We start from the raw sequence: 13,619 nt of genomic DNA on the forward strand, positions 1-13,619 counted from the left end.
GGAGAAGATCACCAGGACTCCACTGCCCTCTCTGCAGAGCATTTACCACCGCAGGGTGCGTAGGAAGGCTGCCTCCATCCTCAAAGATCCCACCCACCCCCAGCACGGACCGTTCACCTTCCTACCCTCTGGCCAGAGGTTCAGAAGTGTGAAATGCAGGACCTCTAGACTGAAAAACTCTTTCTTTCCCTCTGCCATCAGATTCCTAAACACCTGAGGAGTTTATTACCAGGAATACATCATGTACTGTTTACATTCTCAGTTTGCACATGCATAATTGCACATTGACTGTTGACTGCTGCACATGCTGCTCCCATGCAACATACATTCTCTGTTATATTATTATATTGCTGCATTTGCTGCTTAAAGTGCCTTAGATTTTGTATTACTTATTTATCTACTTTATATTTCATTTGTATTTTGTGGCATTCGTGTGGACAGCAAAGTAAGAATTTCATTGTACAGGGAAACACATTTCCTAACTGTGCATATGACAAATAAACACTTTGACTTTGACTGCACATGAAGATAAAGTTGCACTCAGCACACTAACCAGCCAACATTCCACTGCTGTGTTTAATAGGAGACTTTGGAGAATAATACATTTACTAAACCCAATTCAGGTTATCTCTCAGTGTCCTGCCTCCACTGACTTGGTCCTGTCTATTTCTGAAGCCCCCGTCTGGGTATCTGCAGCCTTCAGAGTCACTGGTCTTTATCCAGCAATTCTCTTAGCATCATGTTGAGTATCTCCCTTTGACACAATGGCTGCATCAACAGCATGAGACCTGTCAGATGTGTGTGAGGTGGAGGTGTGTGTTTCTCTAAGAAGCTGGATTTCTTTTAAAATTATGTGGATTTCAAAGGAAAAGTGATTTCTGGAGTCAGCCAATACACCTCTGTAGAATTTAGTTTTTGCATTGATATGGAAAATGCATGCCTGTGTATGAACAAGACCCGCCAGCCTCTGCAAGGCATTTGCCACCCATGCTGCACTTTGTCTGAGCCAATCTTATCTATGCAAACAGCCATATAGTGCTTGCTGATTATGTTCATGCATTTCACAGGCCAAATGGGCACCAAGTCCCTTTTTGCCAGCGCTTTTGTGTCACTGTTAACACCTGATAATGACCACCAATCAGCTGGGTTTTGATTTATGCCATGTTGGTCAACACTCAACACTCAACACTCTCTAGACATTTGACTGCCAAAATGGCGTACTCCCAAATGGGAGTGTTTGCTCATGAGTCTGAGTATGTCTGATGGTTTAAAGTTCTGATTTTTATGACTTGATAACAGCAATTATCACTTTGGGGGGTGGAAATAAATGGGTTATTGGCCTCACAGTAGCTTAAACAGTGCTTGTTGTGTTTGTGTTGATACTATCTATGTGCCACACACAGACATACAGGGTTGTGGGTGGGGCTGGTTAGGGACTAGATGGGTCCATGTGTGTGCCTGTTAGATGGAAAGATGGTTTGTTCTTTATCCTTCAGTGCTATCCTTGTTGGTTGTCTGGCTCATTCCTCTCTGCGTGTTGCTTTTTAGACTTCAGTGAAAGAGAGACGAGTGGAAGCAGAAATACAGAGATTAAAAAAAAGCTGCAAGAAAGACAAAGGAAATATTGAAAGGTTGCAAAACAAAAAAGGGAACTGAATTCATTGTCTGTGAGAAATGGACACTGGCAAGGGAATTCAAACACAGAGTGGGTAAAGAAAGAAGTCGATCATGGAGAGGAAGTCATCTTTGCTATAATATTCGCCCGTATAATGAAAGAACCGTGGCCTCAGTCCGGCTAGATCGATTTAGAAAGAGACTCTGGGGACATGCAGAGGTGCTGGGGAAAGAGGAATAGTTCTTAAAGACACTGATTCACTCAGAAAAGACTTCCCTTTCATTTGGATCCTTTTTGCCATCAGTCATTGTTATTTCAGAAACAGTTGAGCAAATCAAATGTAGCCTGGAGGAGTGAGTGTGTGTGTGTGTGTGTGTGTCTGTACATCTGTGAGTTGGTGTGTTTGAAAGCACATCAATAAAGGTGGTGGAGCAAACAAAACAAAGGAGCATTTTAGTGTAACGTGACTATGCTGACTTGCTTGAAAACAACATTTCATTCATCTCTGCAACACACATTTGACCTGCATATTTTATAAGTGTAATATTTATTTTATCATACTGTATCTACCTCCAAATCTTGCCTTGTATTGACTTAGTCCAGCCACTGTATTTGACCTCTTTCTTACTTTTTTAATTAGTTTTTTATGGTTTTGCATTCACTTATTTCTTGTTGTCTCCCAGTATTTTCCTGAAACTGCTTGTGCAGTGTTTCTACTTCTGTTGGTGTTTTCACTGCCTTACTGGCTTAAAAAAAACACTTAGAATATTTACAAGTTCTGCACTGGAATGTAACATTAAATTAAGAGGCATTCAGTAATGTAAATAGTAATGAATCACTGAAACCTACTAAAATACAGTTTTCCAGTGTAAACAGCATATCGGTAGTAGGTTGTCTCTGTCTTCCAAAACAACCTCTATCATGAGCAATTTTTGATCAACACTGTCTCTAATTGATGTCAAAAAAGCTTCAGTTCTGTTTGGTTCACGCAACTGAAACTACTTGGTTGAAGAGCAAACTGCTACCCACCCTAACACCTCCCTATTGTTGTAGCAGTGCTATAGCAATGTTCCACTATTTCATCACCTCCTTTGCTTCCCACAGAGAATGTAATCAAAGATTGTAAGTACAGTATGTGACGAACAACCAATTCAGCCAACAGTATTTTCACTGTCAGTCAAAACTGACACTGTGTAGCATTGCAGCTTTTACATGATGCCAGGGAATCCACATCAGTCATAGAGCTGGTAATTCTTTTGACAGTCTCTCATTCATGTCTTCACTGAAGTTCCTTGGGAATATGATAAGACCATGTTTTGAATTCTGTTTAAGCACCACTTTCCCTTTAACTAGACTATGAGAAAGCAACATGTAATACAGGAAATAGATATGTGATCTCTTATAAATGGAAAGTTATATACAGACTAACTCTGAGTTCTCATGCTCTGTTGCTCTATGCTTCATGGAGACTTGGCTCAGTGACTCCATCTTGGACAGCACAATACAAATACTGGGGTTCCAGGTATACAGAGTGGATCGTGTAACAGAGTTATCAGGGAAAATTGAGAGGAGGCAGAATCTGCTTCTACATAAATGGAGGTTGGTGTAAAGATGTCACAGTGTTAGACAAAACTTGCAACATGAATTTAGGCTCTTCATCAACTGCAAACCATTTTATTCTTCCAAAGAATTTTCATTATTCATTCTGGTTGGATTGTATACAAGACCACAGGCCCACACCAGCCCACTACAGTACATGGCCAACCAAATAACTCATGTGGAACTGAAACATCCCAACTCCCCGCTCATTGTTCTAGGAGATTTTAACAGAGCAAATTTCACAAACAGCCCAAGTACAGAAAGCACATCAGTTGTTCCACCAGGAACAAAAACACATTGGACCACTGCTACATGGTTAAAAAAAAAAAAAAAAGGCACCTATCACTCTGTCCCCCGTGTAGCCCTTGAACTCCCTGATCACTGCATGGTTTCTGCAAGGCAGAAATATAAAGCTGTGAAGCCTGAAGTGAAGAGATGGACTGAGCAGGCAAAGTCAGAGCTACAGGCCTGCTTTGACTGCACAGATTGGAGTCTATTTGAGGCTGTGTCTACAGACCTGGCTGAACTCACTAACACTGTGACATCTTACATCAGCTTTTGTGAGGACGTGTGTGCTCACAAAGACCTTCTGCACATACAACAACAACAAGCCCTGGTTCACAGTAAACCTCAAGTAGCTTCACTGTGCCAGAGAGGAGACCTACAGAAGTGGGGACAGGATCCTGCGCCAGCTCAGGAAGTTCAACCTGCTCCAGGAGCTGCTGATACAGTTCTACAGAGGAATCATCAAGTCTGTTCTCTGCTCATCCATCACTGTCTGGTTTGGCCCAGTAACCATAGAGGACAGGAACAGACTCCAGTGGACAGTTAAGTCTGCAGAAAGAATCATCAGTGCCAGCCTGCCCTCCATGGAGGACCTGTACACCTCACGGGTCAAAAAGAGGGCAGAGAAGGTTTTTGCAGACCCCTCACACCCTGGCACAATCTATTTGAACTCCTCTCCTCTGGATGGTGCTACAGGTCACTCTACGCCAAAACAGCCAGACACAAGGACAGTTGCTTAGCCTCCGGGCCGTCACTCCAATGAATCCATGACTGTATAACAGAATGACAACCCTCAGTGGAATACCTTGCAAATATACTTTTGTATATATCTACCTGGAAACGTCCATCCGAACTGTGTGTATATGAACACATATTTTATATTTATAAGTACTTTATTCATATTTTTATTTTCTTAACGCACATTCCTGTTGTTTGCACATTCCTTTTCTTGTACTCTGTCTTGTTTTCTCGTTGCCTTACGAAAGAGCATTGTACATGCATGTTGAGGGCCACTGTTAACAGTCTCCTGATCGCCTCATCCAAAGAGTGCACGTGGTATTGCAGGGACCCTTAATTTCCAAGCTGTTCATAATGCACTTTGCACCCTGTGGCATGTATATGCATGAGTTTCTTAACAGGCTAGGAAAGAAGCAAGCAAGTGAGGGAGGGAGATGGAGGAGAGAAATGGAGGACAACTAAAAAAAAAAAAAGATAGAAAGGAAGGTGATGAAAGAAAAGTCACCACAAAGGTCTAGTAGGACAAGGAAATAAGAGGATGAGAGCAAGAATGGCAAAGTAATAATAGGCATAGAGTTTACTGCATTCTAGACACAAGGCTCAGGAAGGTGCACTGAAACTGCATCCCCAGGCAGGATGCAGGACAGTATGCACTGTGATTCATATGCTGTATTATTTTTAATGTGTTTGTAGCAATTCACAATACACTTCGACTTCTCAGCACTGCATGGCCTCAGAGTTATAAAATTCAGTAATTGGAAAGTGGCTAAGGTTGTATTAGGTAACACAGCATTTACTCTGCAGATCTAAATCTGTTTGTAGGTCTTTTGCACCAGGTTGAGTTATTATTATTAAGTTCAACTTTGTGTTTAGATGGTTTGCTTACTGCTGTTTAGATTACAGTTTTGTGTTTTCTGTATATTCCAGTCAATATAAACTACAAATGTAGTTTCTGAAAGTAGGGAAGGTTTCCGACAACAGTCCACATGCTTTTTTGTTAACTGGACTGCTGGAGTAGTACTGTATGTTTGAATATCTGATTATTAGCATTAAATAAAGAGGACTGGGTGTATTATTCTAAGAACAACAGTACAGGTTCTCATTCAAACAAGAAAAATTTGCTGCTGCATTCATTCGTTAACACACCCTTAGTGCTACTAACTTGTGTAATAGTGCAATAAAGTATGGTGATTAGGTTGAAGACGACATAGACAAAGCTTGCATAAAATCAGGAACCAGCTTACATGTCTCAGTGATTAAAGACAGTTGATCTGCATCAAGGTGCTGTTCCTCATCCTCTGTCTTTGCTAACAACCCTTTCATCCAATCAAAGCTTTTATTTACCACTGGATCTTGCACCATCGTAATCAATATGATCCTGCGATATACCAACACTGAACACAAACTGAGATCACTGGGGCCTCATTATTCTATTCCTGTCTTTATCTGTAGGTGGAACGACCCACATAGGAAAAATAAATTGATAGGACTGTCTGCCTGACAAGAAATCCCCATTATGTGAAAGTGAGCCAGCAAGTTGGTTTTTTTTTTGCTGTCACCATCAAAATCTCGTGTGCAGGTTATTCACATTTTAATGAGCAGAGTGAGTATTAGCCTTGGGTGGGGCCTTGCTCTTGAGGTCCTCTTTTGAAGCAGGATCTTTGCTAAACATTTAGGCTACAGGGCTGGAGATATAAATGAATATATGTTCTCTCTCCAGTAAATCTTGCCAGTCCCTCTGCTCTGTTATGTGTTGTGCATTTTGGAAGTTGAAATTTAGTAGAGATTCCAACAGCAGGGTGATTCTCATGTCAGTCACACACACATTCACATATTTGGTCTTAATAGCTGCATATAATCCAGTTGTTTTAGGCTTGTGTTAGGACAGTTAATGTGGTGCCTGTCATCAGATGCTAACATATCAACATAAAACAATCACTTCCACATTAAACTTGAATTACTAGTTTAATTTCCACAAACATAAGCCATTACCAAGGATATTTGTGTTCACACTACATTGATGCACTGTGTTAATGGTTTGTATTTTAATTTATTTGTTTGTATTTTCATAATGGTTTGTACATACTTTATCATTTAGTGATTGATTGTGCAAAACATGCAGAATGTTCACTGGAAATTCAGATGTTGTAATGGGCTTTTTTCACCATTTCATAGATTAAACAATTATAAAACAATTGCAATGTTATCAGTAGTGCAAGTAGTCATTAGTTGAAACCCTAAAATTCTCAGTTTTACTTGAGTCTAGGAAACATGCATGTTGCAGAGAAAATATTACAAACATACACAACAGCATTTAAAAACCAGGTGGGGGTGTCATATCTTGTGTGCCAGCTCCCTGTCCTGTTATTTTCTCTTTACATCCTTAATCTGTTTATCAGAATTCTCACTTAATACTGAATGGATGATGTGTGTGGAGACATTTGAGGACATCAAATATCTTTGATCAGATACTTTATTACAATTCTTGGCTGCTGTGCCTCAGTTTTCATCTCTTCTTTTCCCTCTTTGTAAATATCTGCTTTTTATAATTTTGTCTCTGTTATTCCTGTCCCCTCCAGTGGTTGTAGTCAGGTTTCTCATTAACCCAAACCCAGGCTGCAGGGCGGGGGTCATTAGCTGCCCTGCTGCCAGTCATGCACCGCCACCCTGCCGTAGATTGGTTACAGGCCCTCCCACGCCTGCTGTTCAAGCTTGTGGGTCTGAATTTCCTGCCTAGCAAGCTTGAGCTTCAAAGAAACAAAGCTTCCATCCAAATGAACTGTGACAAGGATCTAATGTACCACTCCACTGACAAACCCCTCTCTGTTTGTGTGGGGTAACTCCTTCACTCCTGTTTTTGTGTGTTTTTTGTTTGTTTTGTTTTGTTTTTGCTGTTAGTCTATTTATTTGATTTCACATTTTTTAATTTCATGCTCAACCTGCTTGTCAGTAGGCACTATCACAATGGAAATTCAGGTGAACTACATAAATAGCTGGAGGCTATTAGAAATATTGATTTTTATTTATCTACATCGTATTTATCTTAATAATACAAACACTGTTGTTTTTAAAATTACACCAATCCTCCAAGGTCTTTTGAAAAATCATTCATCTGTGTTTTTATTGTATAGGGTTGTGTGCAGTGCATTTCAACTTTTGTGACATACTGTATGTAAACACAAATGTATTCTCTCCATATTAATTTAAAGGGTCAAGATACATATTTTCTCCTTTTACCTATGAGGGTGTCTACCGATGCAAATAATGTTGCTGATGTTTGTTTTAAAATATCTGAGATTTCCCCTGCTACCCCAGTGCAACTGCTCACTTTTCTGTCGTCTTTAGTTCTTTGTTAACCTTTTGGAGGGAGTTCTCTCTCTCTGTCTGATTAATTTACTTCCTTTTTCTACATTCCATCTACTGGCATATTTACTGCATTCTTTATTTGTTTATTTGACAGGGACAATGCACAGAACATTTGTTGTACCAGATATAGCTAACAGCTCATTTGCATCTGCAGTCCCATGTACCTGTTTACTTGAGGTTTAGTGCTACAGTAATAATATAGAATTGTGAGTCTGCATTAAAAGGAATGGGCAGCACAAAGAAAGGGGGACAAATGAGACTCTACAGTGGAGGGCAAGTGGGCCGAAGTTGTCACTTTTAGGGTATCTACTGGAACTCTTTGTCTACCCTTTTGTCACTTGTTCCATATCCAATCCATCCATCTCCTGAGTCCAGCTGAGACTGACACCTACTCGGTCCTGCTCTTATCACAGTGTCATCTACACTCTCTGCTCTCTTCCAAATAGCTTGTTTTTTCAGGTTGTGCAGACTGCCTGTTCAGCAATTAAAAGGCACCCACTGAGGCTGGGAATGAAGAAAGCAGAAAGGAATAATAATGGTCCAAGCACTGACACAGGTTTGGCACACCAGGTCAGGGTAGGTTTTAAGAATAGCCCCACAGATGCTGTTACCAGTCATTTTGGCAGTCAAATCTGCAGGAACCCAGCTGGGCGCATTGAGTGGTGACTCAAGCATGGAGCGGCTTTTCTACACTTACATGTGTGTGGGTGTGTTGAGAGGTGTTTCTTTGTCTGCAAACCGTGTCCACTGTGCCGCATGTATGCCCTTCACATGCCTCCTATCCGCTGTTTCATCTCGAGACTTTACTAAAATGTTGTCAAATCCACTGTAAAGGTCCATCAACCTATAGCCCTTCTGTTTTTATTCCTGCTTGTCCAAACTCCAATTTATTGGGCAGTCCAGACATTAGCCCCACCTGCCACCTAGCAAAGGTTTTCGAACATGAGCTGTTCCAACAGCAACTCTTATCTGCTAAAAGTCCGGAACAGTAGCTGCCAAACCGAAGAGGTCGCACTTTTTTGTGCAGAAAGAGTGGGACTTACAAAGAACAAATACCAGGGTTAACATCAGTTTGGCTTTCTGAGACTGAGTGTTAAAATCAGCCAAAAGACTTAAATTAGATTCTGTGGTGGTTTTGTGTCTTCTGGATGTATTAGCATTTAAAGCTAATTTGTTTGTTTGGGTATCATTAGTGGCTTATTATGGTCATGATTTTATCTTTGTGTTAAATTGATCTGGTTTTAATTTGAGAGTAATCTGGGCTTTGTGTATAACATTAGTGCTTTGCTAGACCAGACTGGCTACGTTCATCGTGGTTAGGAAATAGGATATGTCAGTTTCTTTTGAATCTCCATAGACCCTAGTGGCTGAAAAAAAAATAGTTGGTGCACCTTTTATGGCTTTTAGGTATGGCTTGCATAATGCCATTGTCATACACACTTAAATTGGTCCTGTGTGCAATTTGGCGGGCTGCTGCATATGCATATACAAGGTCGTGTTATTTGTGCTTTTATTTGTTGCTTCTGTCTAGTTCAATATTTCCCCAAAGTTTGTTTTGATTAGCACAGATACTGTAACATTACTAGTTTTTGCTTATGGTTATTCAGTCATATTCTTTCTCTGAAAAGTTACTTTAAAAACATCTCTTTGGCAAAATGCATTTAAATGATCAATCATACCTGCTGGAGCCTAATCGTAACACAAATTCCTTCAAAATGAAATAAACAAGCAAACAGATTAATAAATAAACATATAAATTGTGAATATCTTCAAAGCTCATTAGCATTTCACATCTCACCCCCTGTGATGCTGCACAGTTCTTCATTCCGTCCCTATTTTTTCAATTAACCTTGGATAGTTATTTTCATAACTATCCAAGGTTATATATTATCAATGTTCCGTGATATGGAAAATTGATAATTTATTCACACACAAACTGCAACCTATGATGAGTTCATTCGCAGAAAGCCACAGCAGGTTATATCATGGAAACTGATGCGATGATGGAAAGGCCCCACCAGTCCTTGCATATGCCCAATTAGTTTCTGGCACAGATTTCTCTTCTACACAACTATACCAATTAAAGCCAGGGAAAAGTTTGAGGTGGCATGAGTGGAAAATGCATACCTGTTTTTTGTAAGATTATTTATTCAGGAAAACATCCATACAATTGTTAATTCACAGTTAAATGTGCCAATTGATGGGTGAGCATTTGTGTGAAAGCTTATTTATATTTACGTTTGGCTAGGGATGTCCTGATCAAGTTTTTTTTGTCCTTAATACAGTCCAATTCCTTTAATATCTTAATACTGACTCTGATCTGGTACTTGCAGTACATTTACCTACAGCAAATGTTATATGTCAAGAGCTTCTTGATCCAAATACTGGATCAGATTCTGGTTCCAAAATATTAAGTTTATTCACATAAATTATTGATATGAGTAAAAGAGCAAGTGGGAGCTGTACAACACACACTCAGAGCTACACATTTAATACAGAGCAGATACTAACTACTACTTCTTATCCATATGTGAACACACACAGCTTGTGTAGCAATCCATTTTACTGTAGATATCCCTTTTTGGCAATTTAATAATGCATTAACAAAAGGTGGCAGCTGTCATGGCACCACTGGACAGTAGCATACAAGTGTGTCTACACTAAAGGCATAGCATGTATACCGAGTAGCATATCATTGCAGGAGCCTCGTGAGTGTTCACTTGCATATAGGAAGCACTTGGTGCACAAAAACTCTACAGGAACACTTTAGAGAAGGGAAAGGGGAAGAGATCATGTGTTTTAACTGTTTCTGCTTGAGGTATTTCTTTATTTTGGTGGAGTTCTGGTTGGAACTAGTGAGCTATTGTATTGTATTGTAACGTTGGCCAGCTTGAGGAAGGAGGAGGAGACAGAAGTTGCCTTTTTCTCCTCTTCATTTTCCCCCACAAACCTTGACAACCACACAGGGCACACCAAAAACACCAAAACAATCTGGCCAACCCCAAACTAAATGCATCCCATCCAGAGGTTGGTGGCAGTTCCCCTCAGGCATTCTGGGGGATCCTGCCAAGTGTCTCTCCACCCCCAGTGCTACACAGCCCCCACCTGGCTGGTTAATTGTCCTCAGTAACCACAATCATAGCAAAGTCTTTTACATTTTGGGGGCAGCCTGCACTGGCGCCAAGGCTGTTGTGGTGGCTCCTGAGTGGCTGGTGGAGAGGAGTCTGGAGCTCGAGGCCCCACCACCTCAGGTCAAGCCAAGGGCCGGTATGCACGTCTGTTCCATGTTGGTTGCTTCTTAACTTTCCCATTCTCATGAACAAACAAAATCCCATTTTGTTTTCTTTTTGCATCCAGTGACCTTACTCAATTGCTAATGCTGGGCACTTCAGTACTGGGTTTTGTCTGGAAGCATATTGCCCTTGAGACTAGATTGTTTTTCACCCCGAATGTGCCATAGCAAAGCACCACCTGAACACTGGATCCTTGCCTATCCATCTACTAAGCTTTTAGGGAGACCGTACAATACTGTACTGTATGTTTCTCCTAACATGAATGTAATCCTACCTGTCTTCATGTCCCACACTTCTCTCCAGCTAAGTTTTTTCATCTCTACACTTTCCCAACTCATTGACTGGCCCTGTTTTGCCTAAGAGATGATTAATGTACATCTAGCAACCTTCCTTACCTCTTCATTTCATCCGATACACTACTGTTGTTTTGCTCCAAGATGGCTGTCATATATCTAGATCAAACACTTCTTGTCTATGGGTACCTGTGTACCAATTTAGCTTTTGAGTATTTAAACTCCTCTGGTAAACTGGGTATTGGGAGCTCCAAAATCCATTTTCTGTACAGGGCAACACTGTTGAGGCAGTGTGGGGCTCCCAGTCACTTTCTAATATAAGTAAATGTTATTTTTAGCTTCTCTACCTTAGAAATAAGTAATTTGTATATAGTGTGGGACACAATAATCATGGCAGCCGGCACTGCAGTTTGAGTTTGCTTCATCTATACAAAACCTTTTGCTTGAAAGCACACATTTTACTATTGAATACCTTTTGATTTATCTGGCTTAACCTTCATCCTAGTCCACTTTAGGTTAGTGTTCAACTTATCCAATGGGCTTTTAGAATGTAGTGATGTGGCAGTCATGGGTATTGATAAGCTTATTGCTTTTCAGGTAGGTTGACAACCTCTATGCCATTACACTAAAGAAAATCTTAGCTTCTGCATTGAGAAAGCAAATAAGCCTAAACTGCCATACATCAACATAATCTTTCTTTTCATAGGCTACAGTAAACACAATGTATTGCACAATGTCTGCACAATGTATTTAGACTAAAGTTTTATGCATCTTGTTTCGTTGAATGCAGTTGAGACATATAAATATCAATGCCATCTAGTTATTAGATGTTAAAGAAATGCATGGAATTTGGAAATAGGCTTATTTACCTGCGTGTTATTCCCCTCTAAGAAGATGAGATGGGGCTATAGATTTCTGCTATAGTAATGTGATGAAAGACCTTGTACCGACACACCACACACCTTGTTAAAATTCACCGAGTTGCTTCCTATTTAGGCCCAGCAGTTTATTTTTCACTGTCTGAAAGGTGGTGTTTTGTTAGTACCACCAGAACAAAGTGTACACACAGTCTTTGTGCTCACGAAATAACCAGAGTCGGATGTCTTTGCCAAATGATGAGTTGTCAAATTTTCTAATTCTCAGTTTGCAAAAATTGTTAAAAAAATTTTTTGATAAAGTTAGTATTTGAGAAGAACAGGGTTATAGTAGCACCCACTCCACACTGCATATGATCTGTAGTCTGCATGTCTGGAGTATGAGTTGAGAAAACAGTCCAAAAATTGATCTCCCTCTTTATAACATTACAGTAATGTTAACTTTATTTTTAACTTTATTACAGTAATTAATCACCATGTCAAAATAAATGTAATGCTTTATGGCTCATTTACTGTGCCTTACTGAATAAACATTTAATTAAAGTGCCCACGGCATGTTCATTTTCAGCCATTTAATGTTTAATCTTGGGTACCTCTAGACTAGCTTTGCACCCATCATAACTCCAAATAGCCTTCTCTTGAAAATGAGAGGTCAATTTGTGTGAATGCGCACAACTCCTGCTGCCACTGTTGTCAATGTGTTTCACCTAACCCGAATCCTATCCTAACCACAACCACTGAGGGTGTCACTACATGAAACCGAGCTTTGAAAAGGGGAAACACATCAATCATTTTTTTAACCAAGACCGGCCAGAAAACAAAAAATATTGACAAATAAGCTATGTTTTCAACAATGACAATACCTCAAATCCTGCCTGACATGTTCCAGCCACAATATGAAAGTGAACAGCACGGCAAACCGCCATAGCATTAACTAATTTCAATTTTTCCTCCATAGATAAACAACATTATATGTACTGATGAAAAGAGATGTGTAACACACTAAACAAAGCAAGTGATTCAGAAACCCCATATTTTAACTGGCATGATGTAAACATAGTAACTTCTCCAGCCTTACAGTTCTCTACAGAAATAAGGCATTAACAGACGTGCAACATGTTTTTTTTTTTCTTTTTACCCGTTACGTCCAACCGAGAAGTGGAAATTTCACTCCCTTTCAAGAAAAATTCTGCTTTTGACCATGGATGCTCACATGAATGCACAACTGTCTGGAGATTATGACCATTCAAGGAGATCAACACTTGTATAAACCAAGTTACTTCTGCATAGAAGTACTAGAATATAAGTACACCTCATTAATCGAGCTTTTGATCACATTTAAGATGATAATTCACCACTGTAACATTGCAGATAAGTCAGAAAAGGAAAAGTATGCCATGGGCAGTTTTTACAGAGTTAATTTCAACCAATAATACAAAGTGCTGTACAACAATAAATGAATAACCTCATGTTGTGATATGATCTAAGGGGGTATCTTTTAATATAACATGAGGCAGCACTATTAGACTGACTGAACTAATTTATCTTGTGAATA

At 39.8% G+C, this 13,619-nt stretch overlaps 1 protein-coding gene across 8 annotated transcripts in view; it reads left to right on the forward strand.

Moving 5' to 3' along the window:
- nrxn2b (neurexin 2b) overlaps positions 1 to 13,619 on the forward strand; it is a 711,574-nt gene that overhangs the window by 535,570 nt on the left and 162,385 nt on the right. The window lies entirely within an intron of this gene.

The sequence above is a fragment of the Monopterus albus genome, unplaced genomic scaffold, assembly GCF_001952655.1.
Source record: "Monopterus albus unplaced genomic scaffold, M_albus_1.0 scaffold173.1, whole genome shotgun sequence".
NCBI lineage: Eukaryota > Metazoa > Chordata > Actinopteri > Synbranchiformes > Synbranchidae > Monopterus > Monopterus albus.